The sequence below is a fragment of the Dasypus novemcinctus genome, chromosome 10, assembly GCF_030445035.2.
Source record: "Dasypus novemcinctus isolate mDasNov1 chromosome 10, mDasNov1.1.hap2, whole genome shotgun sequence".
NCBI lineage: Eukaryota > Metazoa > Chordata > Mammalia > Cingulata > Dasypodidae > Dasypus > Dasypus novemcinctus.
Window position 1 is genome coordinate 52,553,622 of NC_080682.1, and position 26,873 is coordinate 52,580,494.

Consider the following 26,873-nt stretch of genomic DNA (forward strand, 5'->3'; position numbering starts at 1 on the left):
CCCTCACCTTCTCTGGAGGGAGAAAAGTAACCTCTATGCTCATACTGAGGAATTATATGTCAGTGCCAATCTTTTGGGTGGCAATCTGAGAGATTAAAACACAAAACTCTTCTCTGATTGTTCTTCCCAGAATTTGCCCTCCAGGCAAAAGCAATTTACACAGCTAAAGCAGAGTAAGTAACAATTAAATCCAAATAGCCTAGGACAAAGGATTTGAGGAGTACAATAGAGAAACCAAGAGGGAGGAAATGTCTATTTCATAGGGAGTAAAGAGGATATACATATTCCTGTAATTGGGGATAATTCCTAAATCCATGAATCCAAATGTAGGACAAGAGGCAGAAAAGACAGAGAAATCTTATACTTACACCTCAGGTGACTGTCTTTATAGGAGGGTCAAACTCTGATGGAGAGCAACAGCTAATGCAGAGCCAATTTACAAATATGTCTTTTGTATTGGTTTCTTTGTTTTTGTTAGCTTCTGGCAGTTGAGGAAATGTCTGTTATATCATTAACTGGATAATAATTTAAGGAGCAGAAAGTACAGGGAGTAAATCTTAGAATTAACACTTTAAAATATTAAAATGCACATTGTACAACAAAAGATTACAAGACAAAGAAACAGGAAAAGAGGGCCAATCCAAAGAAATAAGATAAAATTTCAAAAACCATCAATGAGGAATATCAGACTGGACATATCAGACAATGACTTCAAAAAATTGTCTTTGACATACTCAAAGAGATAAAGGAAAAGCACAGGAAAGAACTAAAATATTTCAGGAAATGATGCATGAACAGTATGAGAATCTCAAGACAGAGATAGAAATTTTAAAAAGGAATAAAGAAGAAATACTGGAGTTGAAGACCAAAATAAATGAAATAAAAAATTCATTAGTATGTTTGAATTGCTATTAGAACTGGCAGAAGGAAGAATCAGTGAACTTGAAGACAAGGCCATTGAAAGTATTCAGGCTAAGGAGAAGAAATAAAAAGAATGGAAGGAAAAAAAGAAATAAAACCTGAACAGACCCTAGGAGACCTGTGGAACACCATGAATCATACTAATAAAGGCATTATGAAATCCTGAAAGAGAATAAAGAAAGGCACACAAGGAATATTAAAAGAAATAGAGGGAGAAAACTTTCCAAATTTATCAAAAGAAATGAATATACACATGCAAGGAGTCCAACAAACTTCAAGCAGGGTAAACTCAAAGATAATCATGACCAAACACGCAGTTGTCAAATGTCAATTTAGGTGACAGACAAGGCGGGAGTTCTGAAAGCTGCCAGAGAAAAGCAATATTTTATGTACAAGGAAACCCCTTCTTTTGTACAAGGGAGCCAATTTCTCATCAGAACCCAAGAAGGCAAGGAGGCTGTGGGGAGAAATATTTAAGGTGTTAAAAGAAATATATATATTTTTTATATCTAATGAGACTTCCTTTCAAAAATGGGAGCAAGATTAAAACATTTCCAGATTGAAAAAAGCCAAGAGTGTTTGTCACCACTAGGCCTGCCTTATAGGTCATGATATAAGGACACTAGAAGGTGGATTGAAGCAGCATAAAGAAAGAAAGATCTCCAGTATATGTAACATTGTAGGTAATTATGAATGTCAGTAACATTGTATTGTGTTGCTAGCAGGTAATTCCATTTTTTTCTTCTTACAGTTTCTAAAATGCAAATGCATAAACAGTAATGTTAATTCTATGTTTTTGAACATACAACGTAAAAAAGATAATTTGTAACAGTTACAGCATAAAGGTGGGGGAAAGAAAGAACATAAGAACAGTGAACACATATTCTATTGAAATTAAGGTGACATCAAATCAAATTTCCATAGATTTAGGATGTTAGATAACAGCCCCTTGGTAGCCTCAAATAAAATATCTAAAAAATATACACAGAAAGAAATGAAAACTACTCCGAATGGTTCAATGCAAATATCGAATAAATACAAAAGCAAGCATTAATGGAAGAATTGAGGTAAAAAAAAAAAAAAATTAAACTTACAAAGAGCAAAATGGCAGAAGAAATTCATGCATTATCAGTAGTTACTTTTATAGGTATCTTTACCGCCGGGTGCTTCTGCCAGGGGCCGCTGAGAGCAAGAGGTGGAGCCAGGTGACCTGCAGCCGGGGCCATGAGGGGCAATGGCTGGGGGAGTGGTGCATCATGGAAAGTGACCCCGGGGTCTTCACCGAGCTCATTAAAGGATTTGGTGAGAGCAAGGGGACCGTCCTGGGCCAGGGGTCCGGGAGGAGGCCCAAAGCAGGGTATGGAGAGGTTTCCTGCAGCGCCGCCTCCCGGCTACTAAGGGGAGGTGGCTTCAGGAGCTGGAGGCCGGGAGGGAGTAAAGGCAGGGCTCCCGCGCCCCTCTCCTCATCCCCAGGCAACTGCGACTCCATAGACATTTTCAGAGCCACGCGACGAGGGCAAGGACCGTGCCTGTCTTGTCTAGCCCCTTTAAGCACACATCATTTCCTTCCTACCGCCAGTTCTCTGCGGTGGTTTCCCATCCCGGGGCTGAGTCCCCAGGTGCGGCTCTCAGACCATCCGTCCTGCAGGAAAAAGCCAGTGAAGGGTGTGCCTTCGGATAGGGTGCCAAAAGGCCAAGCCGCCCAAAAACCAGAGATTCTAGTTATTCAAAGCAGAACACCTTGGACATCTGAGCAGCTCTGTAGACCTCCCCATATGCTGACTGCACGCAACTGACAGACCATTTCGCTAGTTGTGCCCCCTGCTCATTTTTGTCTTCCCAACTTTTTCCTGTGCTAGCTCTCTAAACTAGGGGTCAATTGCTTTTCACGTAGTTTCTCTGGCTATATTTCTTGATTCCATCCTAAATACTCAGCTTTTGCTTTTTATCTTTCTCTGTCCCTGTTGTTTGTTGTTTTTAAACTCTTCTTTGGACAGCACCTCATTTTTTTACCTGTTACATTTCTTCAAGTATTATTGATTATAGATATTATGTTAAAACTTGTACTTGAGATAAAAATTAAACATTGAAATATTTTTGGCATAGTAAATATTTTTTTTAAAAATTACAGATTAAACTTTTCTGTCAAAAGACAGAGATTGGCAGAATGGATTTAAAAAACCCATAAAACCAACTGTGTATTGTTTACCAAAGGCTCACTTTTAAGTTTAAAGACATAAGTGATATGAAACTGTAAGGATAGGAAAAACAAAACATTCCATGCAAGAAACATAATAAAGAGAGCTTGGATAGCTATACTAATGTTAGATAAAATAGACTGTAAGTCAAAAATGGTTACAAGGCACAAAGAAGGACAATATATACTGATAAATTGGTCAATTCAACAAGAAGATATAATAATTATAAATACATATGCACTTAATTGTAAACCACCAAAATATATGAAGCTAATATTGTGAGATTTGAATGGAGGAATATACAGTTCTACATTAACTAAAGAAGTAAGAGACTTCAATGAATCATTCAAAGAAAAAATAGAACATCTAGATGGAAGATCAATAAAGAAATAGAAGACTTGAATGATATTATAAACCAACTAGACCCAATAGACATATATAGAGCATTTCACCCAACAACAGAAGAATACAAATTCTTCTCTATTGTGCCTGAGACTTTCTCCAGAATAGATTATATATTTAGGTCACAAAGCAAGTCTCAATAAATTTTAAAATATTGAAATCATACAGTGTACTTTCTCTGGCCTCAATGAAATAAAGCTAACATTCAAGAACAGAGGGAAATTTATAAATGTATGGAAATTAAACAATGTACTTTTAAACAAACAATGGATCACAGAAGAAATCACATGGGAAATTAGGAAATATCCTGAAGTGAATGAAAATAAAACTACAGCATATCAATATGTATGGGATGTAGCAAAGACAGTTATGAGAAGAAAATTTGTACATATAAATGCTTATATTTAAGAAGAGAAAGATCTCAAACCAGTGAACAAATCTCATACCTGTAGGAACTTGAAAATGAAGAGCAATTTATACCCAAAGTGAAAGAGATAAGGAAATAAAGATTAGAGGAGAGAGAAATGAAACAGAGGAGAAAAAAAAAAAATTAGAGAAAATAGCAAAACTAAAAGATGTTTCTTTGAAAGATCAACAACAACAAAAACAAAATAAAACAAAAAACACCTTAGCTAGATTGACAAAAAAAGAAAAGACTCAAATACCTAAAATCAGAAATGAAAACAAATATTGATTCCACAGAAATGAAAAAAATGATTTTAATAGAATACTATGAACAAGTGCAGGTCAATAAATTAGATAACCTAGATGAAATGGACTAATTCCTAGAAATACACAAACTATCTATACTGCCTCAAGAAATAAGATATCTCAGCAGACCAATAACAAATAAAGTGATTGAATCACTTATCAAAAACCTCCCAACTAAGGAAAACCCAGGCCAGATGGTTTCACTTGTGAATTTTACTGAACATTCCAAGAATTAACACTGATTCTGGTCAAACTCCTTCCAAAAATTGAAGAAGAGGGAGCACTTCCTACCTCAGGCTATGTGGCCAGCATCAACCTATTTCAAATACAGTTCAGCTAACAAGGAGATGAGGATGGACATCTACCACCACATCAAGGAACCAAGAGAGTCTACAACTACAAGCAGGAGAACCCCATCCATCAACTACGTGGAATCTAAGCCCTCTCTCAATTTAGAGGTGGAGTGGGCATTGCCATCCCAGGGTCCTCAAGATGAAGGAATAAAATACGGATTAGCGTGGACTTACTGGTATTCTACCATAAAATTATTGTGATTTTAGCAATGGGAAAATTACATCATTGATGTAGATATATTGGCCATGGGGATTGTTGAAGGCAGGAAAAGGGAAAAAGAGGTGTGATGTGAGGGCATTTTTGGGACTTGGAGTTGTTCTGAATGATATTGTAAGGACAGGTGTAGGAGACATCATGTATCCTGGATTAACCCACTGAAGGGACTGGCAGAGTATAAACTACAATATAAACTATAATCCCTGCTGTGTAGCAGTGCTCAAAAATGTATTCATCAAATGCAATGACTGTACCACAGCAATGAATGAAGTTGTTGATGTAGGAGTAGGGGGTGTGGGGAGTAGGGTATATTGGAACCTCTTATACTTTTTAATGTAAAAATAGAAGTGTACAGTGCAAAATGTAAATCATAATGTAAACCATTTACCCTGGTTAGTAGCAATGCCTCAATATTTGTACAACAATTGCAATAAACATAACATCCACATGTAAAATGTTATTAATAGGGGTGAGTGGCAAAGAGAGAGGACCTTGGGTATATGAGAATCTCCTATATTTTCTGTATGACTTTCCTGTAACCTAAAGCTTCTTTGAAGATAAATTGGAAAGAAAAAATAAAAGAAAGCTAGAATCTCTCTCAGCAAATCTGGAAGTCAATAAATTATATATAAATCTAAAGAAACCAAGAAAGAGTAACATAACCCATTATTTAACAATAACTTAAATATCAGAAGACTCAGCCAGAAAATTTTTGCCTATAGGGAAGTAGGATTGGACACGGGGAATAATAGAATAGGGGAGGGACTGTGATTTTTTTCAGGAGGTACCAAGGCTTGATATCAGGGGACTTCGCACATGTGAAGCAGGCACTCAACCACTGAACTACATCCTCTACTCCAGGGACTGTGATTTTTTTTCTTTATAAGTCTTGGAAGTTTTACTATTTGACTCTTTAAACTATGTGCAAAAATTACTTGAATTAAAAATAATAAATATAATAAGAATTTGTTGGTCCTGTAAACCTAGTGTTTCCCCAAATGGTAACAACTGGCATTAGATGACACTGATAATGAGTAACCTTGACTATATAATGAAAGTCTTATTGTGATTCCCATATATAAGAACCTGCAAAGCATCTACACCCCAAGGTGTAACTTGCAGGGGAGGTGGCTTGAGCTAAACAAATGTGGTCCAGAAAGGAGAGTCCTAGACCTGCAGGTGCCTGGGCATAGTAGCTGGGAGACTGCTGTGGGAGACTCTCATCACTGTGTCTATGGACCAAGCATCCAAGTTCTAAACTGGCCCTGAGACTGAGAGGCAGCCCCTCCCCAGGAAGCTGAATGGCACCCTGCAAGCAATGGTGCTTCTGAGTTCTGCTGCCTCCACTGCTGTTGCCCTGAACCTCTTGTATTTTTAATGTAACATTCTGTGTTACTTATGTATCTTTAAATAAATATATAATAAAAAGGAAAAAAATAAATAAATGACTTGGTTAAAATATCAACAACAACAAAAAATCCTTAGAGAAATCCTATCAAACTAAATTCAACAGAAGATTAAAAGAATTACATACCATGATGACATAGGATTTATCTAAGTTATGGGAGGGTGTTGCAACATAAGAAAATCAATCAATCTAATAACCTTTAATATAATGAAGATCAAAAAAACACTGATCATCTCAGTTGATGCAGAAAATTCATTTGACAAAATCCAGGACCCTTCTTAATAAAAATATCTAGAAAAATAGGAATAGAAGGAAATTTCCTCCTCATGACAAAGAGCAAATATTAAAATCCCACAGTCAACCTCATGTTTAACGGTGAAAGATTGAAAGCTTTTCCCATAGGATCAGGAACTAGACAAGGATACCTCACTCTCACCACTGTTGTTCAGCATAATACTGGATATTATAGCCAGAACAATGAGGCAATAAAAAGTAATAAAAAACATTCAAAATTGGAAAAGACAAAGGAAATCTTCCTCTCTTTGCAGGGAACATGATTCTATATATAGAAAGTCCTGAAAAATTCACAACAAAGCTCCTAAGGCTAAAAAATGAATTCAGCAAAGTGCCATTGAAAGGGTCAATATTCAAATATCAATATGTTTCTATACACTGTGTAATGAATGATCTGGAAAAGAAATCAAGAAAAAAGTAAAAGAATCAATTATCTAGCAATAAATTTCACTGATGACATGAAGGACTCATACACAGAAAACTATAAGACGTTGCTGAAAAAAATAAAAGAAGAAATAAATAAGTTGTGGATTCCATGCTCATGGATTGGATGACTAAAGATAAAAATTCACCGATAGTGACTCACGAGACTCAAAGCAATCCCAATGAAAAATCAAATAGCATTCTTTGCAGAAATGGAAACCCGATCATCAATTTTATATGGAAGGGTTTGGAAACCAAATAAGCAAAAACATCTTAAAAAGAAGAAAAATAATTGGTACACTTCCTGATTTTAACACTTACTTCAAGTTTCAAAGTAATCAAAACATCATAGTATTGGCACAAGAACAGACATATAGATCAATGGAAGCAAATTGAGGGCTCAGAAATCAACCTTCACATCTATGGCCAACTGATTTTTTATTTTTTTTAAATTTATTGAAGTATATCATTCATACATAAACATATATAAATAATAAGTGTATAGTAATAGTTGTGAACTTTCAAAACAAACATATATAGCACCCTACCACCAAACCTTGCATTGTTGTTAAACATTTTAAACTAATGATTAAAGAGCATTGTCAAAATATTACTACTAACAAAAGTATTTTCCCCCAACCCACCCTATTATTATTACCTTTATATCATTTATAGATGAATATACATAAACAATAAGTGTATAGTAAAAGTTGTGAACTTACAAAGCAAACATTCATAATATTATGTAGGGGTCCCATACATCAACCCTCCACCAACACCTTGCATTGTCACGAGAAATTTGTTATAGGTTATGAAAGAATATTGTCAAAATCTTACTACTATAAAGTCCTTATCTTACATTTGACATATTTCCCCCCAACCCACCCTATTATTATTTTTAAAATATATTTTTATGACAGAAACTTATCAATCAATCACGTACATGTGCATGTATCAACACACCACACTGTGGTGGAACATTTGTTACAGATAAAATAATATCATCTTATTGTTACCATGTCCATAGTGTACATTTGGCGCACATTCTCCATGCTGCCCCATCATCAACACAATATATCTTTGGAATAGATGCAAGCATATTACATTATTACTGCTAACCACACTCCGTAGTTTACTCCAGTTGTATTTTCCCATGCTTTTCCACATTCCCACCACCCTGCAGTAGTGATGTGCATTTGCTCTAGCTCCCAAAGGATACTCTTGCACCTGTATCACCAACCAGAATTCCATCTACCTCTTGGTTTACTGTTCTATTAAGTTTCTAGATTATTCTCTAGCATTCTGTCAATTGGCATTTACATCCCTAGACTACCATTTTCAGCCACATCCCCATTTATAAAATAGCTGTTTCTCACTATTTGTTACCATCCACTCTACACATTTCCACACTTTTACATTAAAGCTAATTAGAACTTCTTCTTATAATAAACATCAGCAGTTCATCTCAGTCCTCCTTTTATATCTTTTAAGAATCCACCAAGGACCAATGAAGCTTCTCCCAACTTTCTCCTTTGCCAGGGGTAAGACAGTCACAGCTGTGTGAAATAATCCAAGTTGTACAGGCCTAGACTATAATTGCCCAGAAAGACTGATAAGGTTTCATACTCCTTTCTCCCCTGCCTGGGGCAGGGATGGAGCTGCAGGGGTGGGCAGCAATTTATGAAGTGTGCCAGCCAAAGGTTCCTGCAGTTACCTGTATAGTTTGGTTCAGGGTCTGCCAGCATCCTCCCTGCCAGAGGTGGGGCTGAAACCTAGGCTAAGGCTCCAGGCCGATCTGGGTGAAAGAAACTGGTTCCTTCCATCACTGTGATTTTTCAGTCCTGGCTTCCCCTGAAGCTGGGGGTGGAGTCAAAACGGCACCTACTGGTCTTTCCTATTTGGACAGATTCATACCCTAGCTCTTCCTAGGGTTATTCCTTAGCCAGCTGAATCTACTATATCAGCAGCCAAAATCAGTGGCCAACTGTCTCCTCTTCCTCTGTTTTTGGGAAATGGAGCTTCCAATTCTAGCCACAGAATAGCTCCTGAGGCACCCTGTGCTGCCAAAGTTAGACAATCACAGCCCTCTGTGGTTTGGCTGGTAATTTCCCAGTGAGGATGCCGCAGGTTCCCACAGTTTCCTCCCTCCCAGAGGTGGAGCTGGGGCTTAGGCTAAACTTGTAATCTGATCTGGGTGGAAAGAAGCTGATCCCTAATAGCACTGTGATTTTCAGTCTGCCCCACTTCTCCTCTTGCCAAGTGTAGAGTTACAATGGCAGCTACCAGCCTCTCTCTCACTTGGACAGGCTCAAATTTCAGCTGTTCTTAGAATTATACTCTACCTGCTGAATTTATTCCTCAGTAACTGAAGTTGGTGCCCAACCATCTCTTTCCTGTTTTTGGGAAGTGGTGCTCTCAATTTCAGCTGTGGAATAGCTCCCCCGTGACTTGTGCCTTCAGTTGAGTATGGGCACTCGCCTCCATAGCGTGGAGTGCTCTACTTACAAATCTTCTCTGCAGATGGGCAGTCTCCTCCTTCCATTCTTTCAGGGATGTGGCAGGATGCTCTTCTGGTCTCCTGGAGCCCCCAGAGAGGTGCTTCTGCTAGCTCCAGATAGCTCTGGGTGTTTACTAACTGCCCTGTAGAAGGAGCTGACTCTTGAGCTCCTTACTCTGCCTCTATCTTGCTGGTTGTTCTGGCCAACTGATTTTCCATAAGAATAACATGTCTACTTAATGGGTAAAGAATTGTATCCATAATAAAGATGCTGGAATAACTGAATAGCCATATGCAAAAGAATAAAAATGGACCACCATATATATAAAAATCAGTTCAAAATGGATCATAGACCCAAGTTTAAGGAAAAAAAAAACAAACTATAAAACTGCTAGAATAAATCTTAAGGAGACCCTTCATTACCTTGTGTTATACAATGGTTTCTTCAACTTTACAGGAAAACCTGAGCAACAAAAGAAAAAATAAATGGGACTTCATCAAAATTAAAAATATTTGTGCATCAAAAAACTTCATGAAAGGTAAAAGATGATATATAGGATGGGAGAAAATATTTTGAAACTACATGCCTGATAAGAGTTTAATATCAAGAATACATAAAGAAATCCTACAACTCAATAGCAAAAAGGTGAAAAATCCAGTAAAAAATAGACAAAAGACTTGAATAGACATTACTCCAGAAAGGATATGCAAATGACCATTAAGTATATGAAAAGGTACACAATATCATTAGCCATTAGGGAAATGTGAATCATGACCACAATGATATACCATTTAATACATGTTAGAATGGCTAATATTAAAAACAAACAAACAAACAAAAAAAACAAATAATAATGGAAAATAAGAAGTGTTTGCAGAGCATGTGGAGAATTAGGAATACTCATTCACTGCTGATGGAAATGTAAAATAGTGCAGTTGCTGTGGAAAACAGTTTGGAGTTTCTCAGAAAGTTAAGTATAGAATTGCAATATGACCTGGCAATCCCACTTCCAGATATATATCACAAAGAATTGAAAGAAAGGGATAGGAAAAGCTATTTGCAAAATAATGTTCATAGAGGCATTATTTAGAATTGCCAAAAGATGGAAGCAACCCAAGTATCCAGCCACTGATGAAGAGATAAACAAATGTGGTATATACACACAATGTAATAATTTTCAGCTGTGTAAAGGAAGTGAAGTTCTAAAACATGCAGCAACATGAATGAAACTTGAAGATATGATGAGTGAAATATGCCAGACACAAAGAACGAGTATTTTATGATCTCACTTACATAAAAAAAAAAATTGAATTTGAAAATTCACAGAGCCAGAAAATAAAATACTGTTTACCAGGGGCTGAGTGGTGTGGGGAATGAGAAGTTCATGCTTAATTATTACAGAGTCTCTATTTGGGATAATGGTAAACTTTTGGTAATGGATGGTGGTGATGATAGTACAACATTATAAATGTAAATAATACCACTGAATTGTATATTTGAATGTGGTTAAAAGGAGAAAATTTAGGTTGTATATATTTTATGAGAGTAAAATTTTAAAAAATAAAAATCATAGACGTGGATAAAACAGTGAATCCTAATGTTAACTATGGACTATTGTTAATTTATATAATTATAATAATATTGTTTCATCAATTATTTTTTTAAAAAGTACCAACCTAATGTAACAGGAAAACTGAGAGTGTTATTTAGAACCTCTGAATTTCTGCAAGAATGTCTGTAAACCTACAATTTCTCAAATAAACATTTAAAAAAGAAAAACTTGTAGATTAGGGAAAATTTCCCCAGAGAATGTGTTAATGAGCAGAAGAAAGCAACAGGAGTTTTGCTTTGCAAAAATAAGGAAATGGAACCTTTGAATTTTCATGAAGATTTTGTTCATGGTAGGTAACGGAGCTGGGACTGGTACTCACATCTTTATATTCTTTTCCCATCCCACTATGGGACTTTGAGAACATGGTCAATAGAAGCAAGATGTTTATGTTCAAAGGATTTGTAAATATAACTAACTAACTAACTAACTAAATGAATGAATGAATGAATGAGTGAATGAATGAAACCATGTGATTACATTAGAATTAGTAGTTCACGAACTACTTTACATAACCACCGTTATGTAAAGAAGATTTGGAATTCATACATGAAGAACTTACCTAAAGGAACAGGTAAAACAGAGTTCATTAGTTATCCTAAAGTGATATGCTCTATTTTGCAGAATTTGTCAAATTTGTCTGCAAGTCTGGGTTATATTCAGCAAAATTAGTTGGAGAGAAATCAGTCAACATTTCTCCCTTTGCAATCAAACTGGATTTTCTTTGAATCATTAAAAAGTTTAATAATTCCCCTTAGCTCACAACTCCTTAAAGTTCTGACTTTTGGGATATGACTTTAAAATCCCCTGATATATTGGTCTCCCTGGACTTGATTTTATACACAGATGGAAGAGGATTGTGTGAGAATTTGTAAGAAGTATGGTAGTCAAGAGCATGTATCTCTAGCCAGGCTGCCAGGGTTAAAATCCTGACCCCTATTCAAATCATCCAGATCTCCAAGTGGACCCTGTGGCTCTATATTCACAAGACATCCACTGGGTAATCACTATACATTTTGTTGTTTAATATGAAAATGACAAACATTTATAACACTTTTTTATGCTCTAGGCACTGTTCTAAGCAAGTCACATGTTACTTCATTTATACCTCAATGGTAACTGTCCTTATCTCCTTATAACAGATAAGGCTAAGTGACTTGCCCAAGGGAAAACTCATTGGGTGAATAGCCTGTCAGAAACTAATTTGATTTCCAGAAAATTTCATGTCACCATTTTATTGTTAAACTTTATTTTGGACAATCACTGTTTACGTATTAATTTAATCCAGTAAACCAAGTAGCTTGAAATAGTCTCTCATTATTTTAGTCTCTTAACCCTTATTTCCTTATACTTGCTAATATGCAAACTATTGATTCTCATAGCAACCCTTTGTAGTTTTGCAAAGGCATGAATTACTTGGTAGAGTTTTCTAAGGTACATTGCCATAAATTCATATCCCATAAGAGGAAAATACTTATTATTCCACACTCTGACTTTTTATCAAGGAATATCATAAAATTCTAATATTTATCTCTGAACACATCTGAAGACAAATTGAAAAATAATATAGGCGTTATAAATTCTCTCAATGAAAGAAAGATCTGTATTCTTATGTGCCTGCAGCTGTCTCATACATTGCACACATTTAACTTGTGGTACAGAGAAGGTCCTAGAAGTTATGATTCTTTAGCTAGTCATTTAATCACTCTCTTATCTAAAAAAAATTGGTGAATGCTTGCAATGTGGATAGGTGATATTTTGTGATGTACATTATAGTAGTGAGCTACTGAAAGTAGTGAACCAGACTGACACATTTTCTATTTTCATGAAATTTTTATTATAGGAGAAGAGAAGAGTATACAAATAAACAATGTCCTGATTTCAAGTAATGAAAATTCCTAGGAAGATGATATAAGAGTACAATGTGATAAAAGGTTACTGAAAGTGGGAAAATAATCAGAAAAGTCTTTCTTGAGCAGCTGATAGTTGGTATGATCTAAATAATGAGAAGTCAGACTTCTGAGGCTCTTTGGGGAGAAAGTTTTGAGGGACAAGAAGAAATGCAAAGGTCCTGAACCAGAGGTGAGCTTGTCATGTTTGTGGAAATGAATTTTTTTTAAAAGCCTTGTGGCTGAAGCACAGTGACTGAGTGGAGAGTAGTAGGAAATGGGACAGCAAGTGTAAGTGGGGCATTCATCATGAAGGATAATTTAACACTTGTTAAAGAATGGGGATTTTATTTTAGTGCAATGAAAAATCATCAAGAGGGTTAGGTAGGGGCATAGTATTACTTTATTCAGATTTTTTAAAGTTTACTTTGGCTATAAGAATCATTGAATTGGAGGGCTATATTAAAATTCTCACACAATCACAAAGGGTCAAAAATATGAATACACTTTTGGTAAAACTTTATTATTATTTTTTTTTACAGAAGTTGTAGGTTAAAGAATTGGCAAATCTTTCTGTCCTCACAAATCACTTTACTGACTTATTGAATCTGGAGTCTTGACCTCTTCCAAACAGGTGGAATATCTGTCCTGAATCCATTTCCTCTCTTCCACCCAGGATTTACAAATTTGCCAATGTAAACCTTAATTTTCCTAAGTTGTCTATGCATACTAGGTGATAGATGTAGATAGAAAGTTAAAAGTATTATCCTTACACACTTATTGCATCCAAGACATAAAGCAGATATTCAGGTTATTGTCTCTACTCTCAAAAATGTTCAAAGCATTAGAAAAAAGTAATCTGTTCAGAAATAAATAATTATATCAATGGGATATGCAAGATGAGCCTTTGGGTGATAAAATTTCTTTGAAGTTCAGAGGGGTGTTTGGTAGTAGACAGGGAGGTAGGAGGTAGTGGAAAAAGGGAACTACCCATAGAAACATCCAAAGGGAATGCAGGATAGCAGCGATCCAAGAACACAAATAGCTTAGCTAGTTTGTCTTAAATATTTAGTGAATATACAGTAAACAGGTTATCATGAAAAGAATATTACACTTGGAATTAATAATCGAAGTTTTGTTTAGTTGTTTTAAGTCAGGTTCTACCACTAATTACAAAAGTCACTTTATCTCTCTGACTTAAACATCTTCTTACTGAAAGAGTATTTTGTCACATCAAATCCCATGTAAAAAGGTGTTTTTTTTAAATTCTATAATGTCTCACAGAGTAAGTAGATTTTCTTCCAATTAATTTTTCAAGCAGCAGTTAAAACCAGAGTGACCTTTTCAAAAGGCAAATCTTGGTGTGTATTTTACCAGGAGCATGCCCGCACCCACATATTGGGTGTGAAGTTTTCCTTTATCTCCTTTCTTAATAAACTCTTTACTTTCCAAAAAAGAAAAAAAAGGCAAAACTTATCTGGGCAACCCCAGCTGAAAAACTTATATTTTATTTTTTAAAAATTAATTGTCTTACACCATGCATATTTGAAAATACATAAATAATAAGTGTATGGTGATCATTGTGACCTTACAAGCATACATATCATCATACAGGGCTGCCATATATCACCCCACCACCAATAAATACCTTGCATTGTTATAAAATATTTGCTACAAATTATGAAAGAGCATCATCAAAATATTACTACTAACTATACTCAATATCTTACAGTTGGTATACTTTTCCCCAAACCCACCTGATTATTAACACACTGTACTAGTATTATATATTTGTTATAGGTCATGAGAAAAAGTTCTCATTTTTATTCTGTTAACTACAGTCCATCATCCACCACAGGACTCCCTATGTCTTGTACAATCATTCAAAATGTATACTCAGTGGCTCTCAATTTCATCACATGTTTATGCTGTCAACACTTCATTCAATTTTAGATCATTTTCATTATTCTGAAAGAAAAAATTCCATGTCCCCATATAGTTCCACTATTGTTAATTTAGAATTAATATAGTACATTCTTTGCCATTGATGCAAAAATATCACAATATTACTATTAACTATCATCTTTAAGTTGCATCTGTTGTAATTTTCCCATATATGATCATATTACATTTTGTAATAGAACATTCTTATATTTATATTGCTAATCACAATCTTCATCAACCACCAAAATCCCTATTATACAGTCCCTAGATAATTCTCCAGTTTCCTTTCAATTGACATTTACATCCTTAGACTACCCCTTTCAGTCACAATCACATTATAAACCAGCAGTTTTAGTTATACTCACTATATATCACCATCGACTCTATTCATTTCTACACTTTTACAATAAACCTTTTTAAAATTCTACATACATCAGGCATGAGCTCCAATTCTTAACCCACATTCTGTCTCCTAGTAACCAATACTCTGGAGTTTACCTCCATGAGTTTACTCATCATATTTAGTTCATGAAAATCTTTTGATCATTTCTCCTTACATATAACATAAAGGGAACAAAATTAGGTTTGTCAAGGTCCTATGCACTTCTCTAGTCTTATCTTGAATCCGATTCCTCTAGCCTTCCCTAATTCAGAAAAAAAAGAAATGGCTTTCAGTTCCTCATATTTATATCATGCTTCTTCTGACTACTGTACCTAGAATCGATATGTGTATTCCGCTAGAGCAGGGGTTCTAAAACAGGGTCCATGGACCCTCAAGGGGTCCGTGAAAAAATTTCAGGAGGTATGTGAGCTTGAATTGAAAATTCAAAAACATTCTTGTGAGGACATTTTGGTGTGGGTGTGATATATTTATTAAATAATATGCAGTATAGTGTGGACTTAGTAAGGGGTCTGTGGTTTTCAACTGAGTGGAAAGGGGTCCATAGAACAAAAAATGTTAAGCACCCTGCACAGGTTGAGGGTTCATGAAGGCAATAGCTATGTCTACATTGCTCTCTATGGTAGTCCATCAACTTAGCAGTGCTTAATCAATATGTCTTGAATGAGTGAAGTAATATATTTTTAACTAAAGGATTGCATAATGATGGTGGGAGTGAAAAGAATGGATATCAAATATATTTATTACAGTATTTTTCTCTTTTGTAGTAATTCTCCCTACTTGTCTAATATTAATTACCTTCAATGAGCAACTTCGATGGAAGTAAGAGTTTGAAAATACCATCAGAAATATCATCCTTGGGGTGGGGGCGGTGGGGTTGAATGGGACCTCATATTTTTTTAATGTAATATTTTTTAAAAATGAATAAGAAAATTTAAAAAAAAACTTCAAAAAAAGTTATTTCTCAAAACCGAAATAAAATAATGAGAAGAGAGAAAAAAAAAGAAATATCATCCTTATCACCATCATCATTATAATCATTATCATAGAAATGATTTTTCTTCATCATTACACCCTTGTCATCAGCAGCAGGAGCGGCAGCAGTATCAGAGATACAGATATACCTCTGTTCAGTAGTTTCGCTATATGGAAATTAAAAGTATAAGCACATAAGGAGCCAAGTATATTTTTCATGAATAAAGAGGTTAAATGATCAGATAATGGGGAAGAAAATATAAATCAGTAGAATTTATTCATGGATTGGGGTATAATATGAAAATTTAGCCTTGAAAGAAAGCATTAAAATTTGCATTTTTACATTTATATATAGTTTGACATCCTATGGGCCAGGACAAAAAGCAGATGCTCTCAACACAAATTACAGCATTATGTAATATTGTAACACTCTTGAAGGAATGTCATATTTTTTGCAAACATCTTTTCCTTATAAAAGCAATTGCTTTTTAGCATCTGTCCTTCATCTACAGTGCATGGCCCTCATTACCTTAAAATTGAACATATTATTACTGTGCAATGCTGTTTATTTAATCTAAAGTTGTATTCTAGGTATATAATATTGATCAGTTTATAGAATACTTCTTCCCAAATTATATATAAATACACACATTAACCCATGATGGATTATTATGGGCTTTTTATTTCCTTTAGAGAAAACAATAATTGAGTTGCTATTTCAGTATAAAATGACGCATGCTCAAAATGTTGCCTAAGATAGTCATACTTGTACCATATCATATACTGTGTTGGTAGATAATGTCACATAAACAGTATAGCATACATATGCTATACACATCTACTTGATGTTCAGAAGTGTTTGTTGAATGAATGAATGTACTCTACAAGTCAACAATCTGTTTCAGCAGTTTTTCTTTGCAACTGAGAGTTATTCTTCCTGAAGTTAATTAGCTTTGAGGTATTTTAACAAAAATCATGCTTATTACATCATGCAAAGCATGTTACATTTTTCTTCCCAAAGGAAAAAGAAAGTGGTATGCACACCATTCCTTCCATATCAACTTCCTAAACATGTTTACATCCATTATTCACTTGTTTTAATCACTATTCAAAATAGGAATAATTAATTCTCATTTGATATCCAGTTCTTTTAAATAATTTCTAGGTCACTTGAAGTAAATCAAGATCTTTCTAGTTTCTGTGGTATTTCAATCAAAAACAATTTTCTAACAGCTATTCATTTTGATACTTACAGGGGAGGTAAACATGGAGTCAAAGTGTCCTTTGATTTGCGGGTAATTCTTATGGCTAATATCATGACTAAATAAACCTTTTTCATCCAGGAAAATGAATAAGTTTGAAACCATTTAGCTGTTTGAATATTTACTCATGTATGGGAATCTCTGAGAAATCTAAGGCTGACCGAATCCTTTAAAAATACAATATAGATGGGTGTGCATTTTGGAATCAAATAAAACTCCTTTAAAACTTCCAAAATTCAGTTTTGAATACTAGAAAGAAATTTTATAATGCTCACCACCTCATTGTCCTCTTCATTTGTCCATTTATTTCCCCCATCTGTATCTGGTTGATAATAAAGATGAAACAGAATATATTCACAGGAGATTTCTGGCTCATGTTTTTGAGTTATAACCTATATTTGAAATCTTGTAGAATACTAATAATTCAACAATCTGTAGCTGGTGACTTTCTAAGGGAAAATTAAAAGCAGATCTTTGTCTTTCACTAGAAATGACAATCTCCTGTTACATACAATGGTTTAGCTGAATTCCTACTTTATAAATGTTAGAGATGGAATTAAATTCTAATTTTAATTTCAATTTAATTTTGAATTGATTATCAAGGCTTAATAGTTTTCTAGTCTTAAACCAGTGTGAGGATGTAGTGGACATTTATCATTCTGTTTGGCCCTTCAGAAATTGAAACCCTTTCCAGTATTTTGGATATCCCCAGAAATGTGAGTCAGTTTCCCTGTCACAATAAGGTTACAAATCTAGATATCTTTCCTAACAGCCCCACTTATATCTAGAATATGATCACATGACTTAGACTCAACCAATCAAGTGCCTCAGACCAGATGTGGAATCATATATTGTACATAAGGGAGTCAGATAAGCAGGAGCAAGGTGGATTTCATTCAGACCATGGTGAGAGAATCAGTAGCAACTACATTCAGTTTCAGAGGCAGTGATGTAGGATCATACTGCGCTGTCTTATGATAAAACATGAGAAAAGCACATAAGTAAACAAATGAAACACTGAAGTGAGAGTTAGCAACAGGAGACACAAAATATTGTATAGGAATCAAAAAGTAATTATTGTTCCTTATGTGGTGAAGCTGGTTAAATAATTATATAACACTAAAATGCATCTACTGAAATGTGAATTTAAATAAAAGTTGTGCTGTAGCTATATTATGTAGATGAGAAAGAAGTGTTTGTGAAAGAGAAGAATGTATGAAAGCTAAAGAGTCTGCAGGGGAGGAGGGGCAAGATGGCATCAGATTAAGCGCATCCACATCGTCTTTCCTGCGAAAAACATCTGAGTGGGAACAAAATCCTGCCTGAGTGAGCTGTTCTGGGAATCCACAAAGCAGGAGGTTTCAGGGCATCAATCTGGAGAGACTGCGACCAAAGAGTGATTGCTCGAGGTAAAACCTTGAGTTTTTGGCACTTGAGGCTGGAGCTGTGGGATGGCTAAGCACACCCTCAGTTTAGGAAGCCACAGCATTCCCTGACCCTTGCCAGTCACCCAGCTGGAGGAGACAAACTCCAAGAGTGGGAGGATTCTTATGAAGGGTGGAGAGGGGTCTCCTGAGTGTGGGTTCAATTGTCTGGACCCCCTTTTCTGAGTTTTGAGGAGCATACCAGCTCGCTTGAGAGAAACCAGGAAGAGGTGAAAGATGAATCTGCTGAGGCAGCTTGATTTACCTAACTTCCCTGGGATAGGGAAAATCGGTCTGGGAGAAGGTAGAGTCAAGCAATTAACTAGTCCTGTGCAATTCACCTAAAGGATGGAGACAGTAGGAAGTGCTTAATATGCATCCAAGTACATATTTAGGGTTCCTGACAAGGTGTGGGTGCTCTTTCTCGAAGAGACTGAGAGTCATTTTTTCTGTATTGAGTTATGGTGGTCCCATTTGATTTTCAGTAGGGAACTCTCACAAAGGCTATTGCTTCTTGTTGCTCAGGTAGAGAAATCAGTCAGAAAAAAGTGTGTGTGGGGTGGGGGTGGGGGGCAGGGAAGGGCAGATTACCCAATTGCAAAGAATCAATACTGCCCCAGGGAAAGGGACTCTTTCTGAAGAGCTAATCAACCCAACAAGAAACTTTAGTTCAGTGGAGGAATTTCAATCTTGAATATACAAGGTTTTTTAGTTTGATTCCTGGATCCTTTAAGAGTAGTGACCCAATGGGATATTAAACATCTAGCTGATACTTTAGGACAGGGAAAACATAGACATTATTCTTGTATTAGCTTCCCTTGGTTCTCTTATTTTTCCTTAAAAAAAAAAAAAAGGTTACTTTTGTTATATAATTTAACTTAGTTTACTCACTAAAACCTACTTCAAAATCTGCAGGGTAATTTATTGATAAACACCGGCAGCCTGACAAGTTCCAAAGGGGCTGAAGAGGGAAGTCTTTTTTTTTTTCTTAGTGTTTGGTTGACTCCTTGCTTCTTGTGGGTTTGTCTATTTTTTTGTTTTCTTATCTTTCCTACCTCTTTATACCACTCCCCCCGCCTTTTTTTTTTTTTTTTTTTTAATTATGTGCTTTAGGCTTGTTGCTTGTTTGCTGTGTTTCTTCCTTGGTTTCTGCTTTTCTGTGTGTACTGATTCTGGCTACCGATGCTATCTCTTCCTTCCTATATCTTTCTATCTTTCACCTTCTGTTGTTGCTTTTACATTCCACCTTCTTTGTTTAGCCCTCAATTTTTCTGGCTTTTTATTTCTAACACTTCTATTCTGTTTTCTATCATTTATTAACTCTTTCTGTTTTTTTCTCTTTTTTTCATCTTTCCCTCTCTCCTCATCATGCTGGCCTTTTAAGTCATATTATATTCTTCTCCATATTCAATTCCTCATTTCACTGTAGGTACTCCTTTTTTTTATTCCTATAACTCTACACTGCTTACATGAGTTTAATATGCATTCTCCAAGATATTCTGCTGCTCTTCTGCTAACTTTTAATATGAATATTACTATTATACTTTTTCTTTTCTTATCTCTTTTGCTTTCCCTGGCCCTAATCTTTTTCTTTCAAGGAAACTTAGACAAAAAGGAAATAGAATAAGAAGAACAAAGTGTCAAAGAGAAAACTTAACACACACATGCAAACAGCAACTAAATGAAACCCGAGACTAGGGGGAGAAGCTAATCAATTGAACAAACCCATCAAGATAAAATGATAGCTAAACAACAACAAAAAATTACAACCTATACCAATAAACAGGAAGACATGGTCCAGTCCAACAAACAAACTAAAAACCAGGAAGAGGACCAGAACATTGAACAACTAATCAAAGCCTTCCAAACAAATATCATGTACCAACTTAATGAAGTGAAAGAAGAGATTAAAGATATTAAGAAAACACTGGGAGAGCATACTGAAGAAATTGTAAACATACGCAAAAAGATAACTGATATGATGGTGATGTATGGCACTATCCAAGAAATCAAAAATACACTCTCAGCAAATAACAGCAGATTTGAAGAGGCAAAGGAAAGAATTAGTGATACAGAAGACAGTACATCTGAAATCAGATAGTAGAATTGGTAGATAAAAAGGTAGAAAAAATCCAGCAGGGACTTAAGGATTTGAATGACAATGCAAAACACACAAACATATGCATTATAGGCATCCCAGAAGGAAAAGAGAAGGGAAAGGGTACAGAAGGGGTGTTGGAGGAAATAATGGCTGAAAACTTCCCAAACCTATTGAGGGAGATGGATGCACATGTCCAGGAATGACAGTGCACCCCGAACAGTATAAATCCCAACAAGTCTACTCCAAGGTATATACTTGCCAAATTATCCAATGTTCAATACAAAGAGAAAATACTTAAGACTGCAGGAGAAAGAGAACCACGGCATACAAGGGAAGTTCAATAAGATTAAGGGCTGAGCTCTCATTTGAAACCATGGAGACAAGAAGGCAGTGGTATGATATAGTCAAGATATTAAAAGAAAAATAATTCCAGACAAGAATAATCTATCCAGCAAAGCTGGCATTCAGAAATGATGGAGAAAGTTCAAAACATTTAAAAATAAATAGAAACTAAGAAAGCATGCCAATAAGAAACCTGCTCTTTGACAAATAATAAATGGAGTTCTGCAGGTTGAAAGAAAAAAATAGAAGAGACATAGTTGGAGGAGAGTGTAAGAACAACTAAAAAGACAAAAAGAGAAATGAAAACAACATCTGACATACATAACTCCAAAGATTATATGGCTAACATAAGGAATTCTTTGAGAGTAGCAATGCTGAATGCTAATGTGTTGAACTCACCAGTCAAGAGACACAGATTGGCAGAATGGATAAGGAAATATGACCCATCTATATGCTGTCTACAAGAAACCTATCTTAGACCCAGGTATTCAAGGAAAGTGAATGACTGAGGAAGCAGACTTGTCCCAGTGGATAGAGCGTCCGTCTACCACATGGGAGGTCCATGGTTCAAACCCCGGGCCTCCTTGAGCCGTGTGGAGCTGGCCCATGCACAGTGCTGATGCATGCGAGGAGTGCCCTGCCATGCATGGGTGTCCCCCGCATAGGGGAGCCCCATGCACAAGGAGTGTGCCCTGTAAGGACAGCCGCCAAGAGCTAAAGAAAGTTCAGCCTGCCCAGGAATGTGCCACACACACGGAGAGTTGACACAGCAAGATGACGCAACAAAAAGAGACACAGATTCCCTTGCCACTGACAACAACAGAAGTGGACAAGAACACGCATCAAATGGACACCAAGAACAGACAACTGGGGTAGGGGAAGGGGAGAGAAATAAACAAAATAAATCTTTAAAGAAAAGAGAGTGAATGGCTGGAAAATAATCTTACAAGCAAATGCTAACCCAAAAAAGGGCAGGAATAGATATACTAACACTGGATAAAATAGACATTAAAAAAAAAAAAAAGCTATTGTGACAGACACAGATGGATGCTATATATTAGTAAAAGGGGTAATCATTCAAGAAGAAAGAATAATCATAAACATTTTTGCACCTAGCCAGGGCCTCTCAAAATACATGAGGCAAACACTGGAAAAACTAAGTGGAATAGATACCTCTACAATTACAGCGAGGGAATTTAATACACCATTAGACAGAACATCTCAACAGAGAATCAATAAAGAAACAAAGACTTTGAGTAATATATTAGAGGATCTGGACCTAATAGACATATACAGAACACTACACCCAAATACAGGAAAATATACATTCTTCTCAAGTGAACATGGATCATTCTCCAAGATAGATCACATGCTAGGCCACAGAGAAAGTCTCAATGAATTAAAAAGATTAAAACCATACAAAATAATTTCTCTGATCACAATGGAATGAAGCTAAAAATGTGCAAGGGCGAGAGAACCAGATTAGACAGAAAGATATGGAAGTTAAGCAACAGACTCTTAGACAAACAGTGAGAGTTCATGAAGGAAATCTCAAAAGAAATCAGTAACTACCTTGAAACTAATGAAAATGACAACACAACATATCAAAACTTATGGGATGCAGCAAAATGTACTGAGAGGAAATTTATAGCCATAAATTCAAATATCAAAAAAAGAAGAAAGAGCTAAAATCAAAGATCTAACTGTACACTTGGAGTTATTATTTAAAAAAAGCAACAATCTAACCACAAAGGAAGAAGAAGAAAATAATAACAAAGATTGGAGCAGAACTAAATGAATTAGAAAATAACAAAGTACTAGAAAAAATAAAACAAAGAGCTAGGTCTTTGATAATATGAGTAAAATTGACAAACCCTTAGCTAGACAAACAAAGAAAAACAGAAAGAAGATGCAATCACACAAAATAATTAATGAGAAAGGGAATATCATCTATGACCCCACAGAAATAAAGACTATCATACAAGGATACTTGGAAAAACTATATGGAAAAACTATATAAAACAACAATTTAGAGGAAATGGGCAAATTCCTAGAAACACATAAGCAGCCTACATTGAGGAAGGAAGAAATTGATGGTCTCAACAAACCAATCACAAGTAAAGAGAATCAGTCATTAAATACCTCCCAACTAAGAAGACCTAGGGCAACAGCTTCACAAGTGAATTCTACCAAAATTCCAGAAAGAACTATCACCATTCTTGCTTAAACTCATCCAAAAAATGGAAATAAAAGGAATATTGCCTAATTCATTCTATGATGCCAACATTACCTGAGGTGAGGAGCCCCCGCTTCTCTAGACAGGGGGCTCGGGGTGGGAAGGCGCAGGCGTGAGAGGACGCACAGTGACTCGAAGGACAACTGCGGAGACGAGGCGGATGGCGCAGGTCTACTTTTTTGAGGAAGTACAAGCAGTTTTATAGAGTAAGAAGAGAGGGGATTGGTGGAGGGTGATTGGGTTCTGATAGGCTAGATTAGCTGTTGTTACCTTATAAGGGCATAGAAGCAGAACTCGTCTACTAGGCTGGTCAGTAGTTACTAGGGAGAGCTTAAATTTGAGAGGGCTGAGCTGGATAGCTCACTGATAGGTGGAAGAGAGCAGGCGTGTCTTTACGAGGTAGGAGGCCCTGAGATTGGCCCAGACGGAGATGGTGTGAGGGGGCTTGCGTGAGTTTCCCCTGCGGGGAGGTGTAGGTGCATACCACGTCCTGAGGGGCCAACCAAAGGAGGCGTATTTCGTGCCTCAGACCTTGGAGGCGGCCAGTTCTGAGAGCCAAACTTTTGCATGCTTGCCCTCATTACCCTAATACCAAAGCCAAACAAAGGCACCACAAGAAAGAAAAATTAGACACCAATCTCTCTAATAAACCCAGATGCTAAAATCCTCAACAAAATACCTGGTAATCATTTTCAACAACACATCAAACAAATTATACACCACGATAAAGTGGGTTTCATTCTTAGTATGAAGGACGGTTCAACATAAGAAAATCAATCAATGTAATACACCATATAAACAGATCAAAAGAAAAAAATCACATGATCACATATATAGATGCAGAAAAAGCATTCGACAAAATACAACACCCTTTCCTGATAAAAACACTGCAAAAGATAGGAAGAGAAGGAAACTTTCTGAACATGATAAAGGGTACATATGAAAAAACCCACAGCTAATATCATAAAAAATGGTGAAATCCTAAAATCTTTCCCTTTAAGATCAGGAACAAGACAAGGATGCCTACTATCACCCCTTCTATGTAAAATTGTGTTAGAAATACTTGCTCAAGTGCTGAGGCAAAACCCAAATATAAAAGGCATCTAAATTGGAAAGGAAGAAGTAAAAAGTTCATTATTTGCAGATGACATGATCCTATACATAGAAAGCCCTCAGAAATCTACAACAAAGTATCTAACTTATGATTTCAGTAAAGTCACATGATATAAGATCAATGCATAAAAATCAGTAGCATTTCTGTATACCAATAATCAACAATCTGAATAGGAAATCAAGAAAAAAAAATACCATCTACAATAGTAAATAAAAATATCAAATACCTAAGTATAAATTTAAAAGATGTAAAAGATGTAAAAGACTTATACACAGAAAACTACACAACACTATTAAAGGAAATCAAAGATGACCTAAATAAAAGAAAGAATATTCCCTGTTCATGGATAAGAAGACTTAATATCCTACCCAAATTGATATACAGATTTAATGTAATCCCAATAAAAACCAACACAGTATTTTTTAATAAACTGGAAAAACTGTGAAATTTATTTGGAAGGGAAAGAGGCCCTAAATAGCCAAAAGATATTGAAAATGAAAACTGAAAATGGAGGAATCATGCTACCTGACTTTAAAACATACTACAAAGCTATAGTAGTCAAAATGGCATGGTATTGGCACAAGGGTAGACATACTGACCAATGGAACTGAATTGAGAGTTCCAATATAGATCCTCACATATACAATCATCTGATATTTGATAAAGCCACTAAGCCCAGTTAACTAGGGAAGTATGGCCTCTTCAACAAATGGTGTTTGGAGAACTACATATCCATATGCAAAAGAGTGAGGGAGGAATACAATCTCACACCTTATATAAAAATCAAATTAAGATCAATCAAAGACCTAAATATAAGAGCTAAGACCATAAAGACCATGGAAAATAATGTAGGGAAGTTTCTACAGGACCTTGTAATAGGAAATGGCTTCATTAACTTCACACCCAAAGCATGAGCAATGAAAGAAAAAATATCTAAATGGGAATTCCTCATAATTAAAGCATTTTGGACCTCAAAGATGTTTATCAAGAAAGTGAAAAGACAGACTACCCAATGGGAGCAAATATTTGGTAACTATATATCTGATAGGAGCCCAATATCCAGCATATATAAAGAAATACTATATCTCAAAAATAAAAAGACAAAAAAAAAAAAACATTTAAAAAATGGGCAAGAGATTTGAAGAGGTGCTTCTTCAAAGAAGAAATATAAAAGGCTAAAAAGCACATGAAAAGATGCTCAACATCACTAGGTATTAGGAAATGTAAATCAAAATTACAACGAGAGGGAAGCGGATGTGACTCAACAGTTAGAGTTTCCACCTACCATATAGGAGGCCCAAGGGTTTGATACCCATGGCCTCCTGGCTCATGTGGTGAGCTGACCCATGTGCAGTGCAGCTGCACACAAGGAGTGCTGGCTTACAAAGGGAAGCCCCCACGTAAGGGTGTCCCCTGTGCAAGTAGTGGCTCCTGCACAAGGAGAGCCACCCTGCATGAAACAGCACCCCTGCCCAGGAGTGCTGCCACACTCACTGCTGATGCAGCAAGATGACATAACAAAAAGAGACATAGGTCCCCAGTGCCACCTAATGAGAATACAAGCAGACACAGAAGAACACACAGCGAATGGACAGAGAGAGCAGACAATGGGGCGGGGGGAGGGGGGGATGGAATAAATAAATCTTTTAAAAACAAAACTACAGTGAGATAACATCTTAGAGCCATTAGACTGATGACTACTGAAAAAAACAACAACAACAACATAGGACTACAAGTGTTGGAGAGGATGTGGAAGAATGGGAAAAATCATCCATTGCTGGTGGGAATGTAGAAGGATCCAGCCATTGTGGAAGACAGTTTGGCAGTTCCTCAAAAAACTGGCTATATATTTGCCATATGACCCTTCAAGTCCACTGCTGGGTTTATACCCAGAAGAACTAAAAACAAGGACATGAACCAATATATGCACACCAATGTTCTTAGTGGCATTATTCACTATTGTCAAAAGTTGTAATTAACCCACATGCCCATCAACAGATGAATGGATAAACAAAATGTGACATATATGTACAATGGAATACTATATTCAGCTTTAAGAAGGAGTATGGTACTAACACACAGGATAACATGGATGAATCTTGAGGACCATATGTTGAGTGAAGCAAGCCAGGCATTGAAGGACAAATACTAC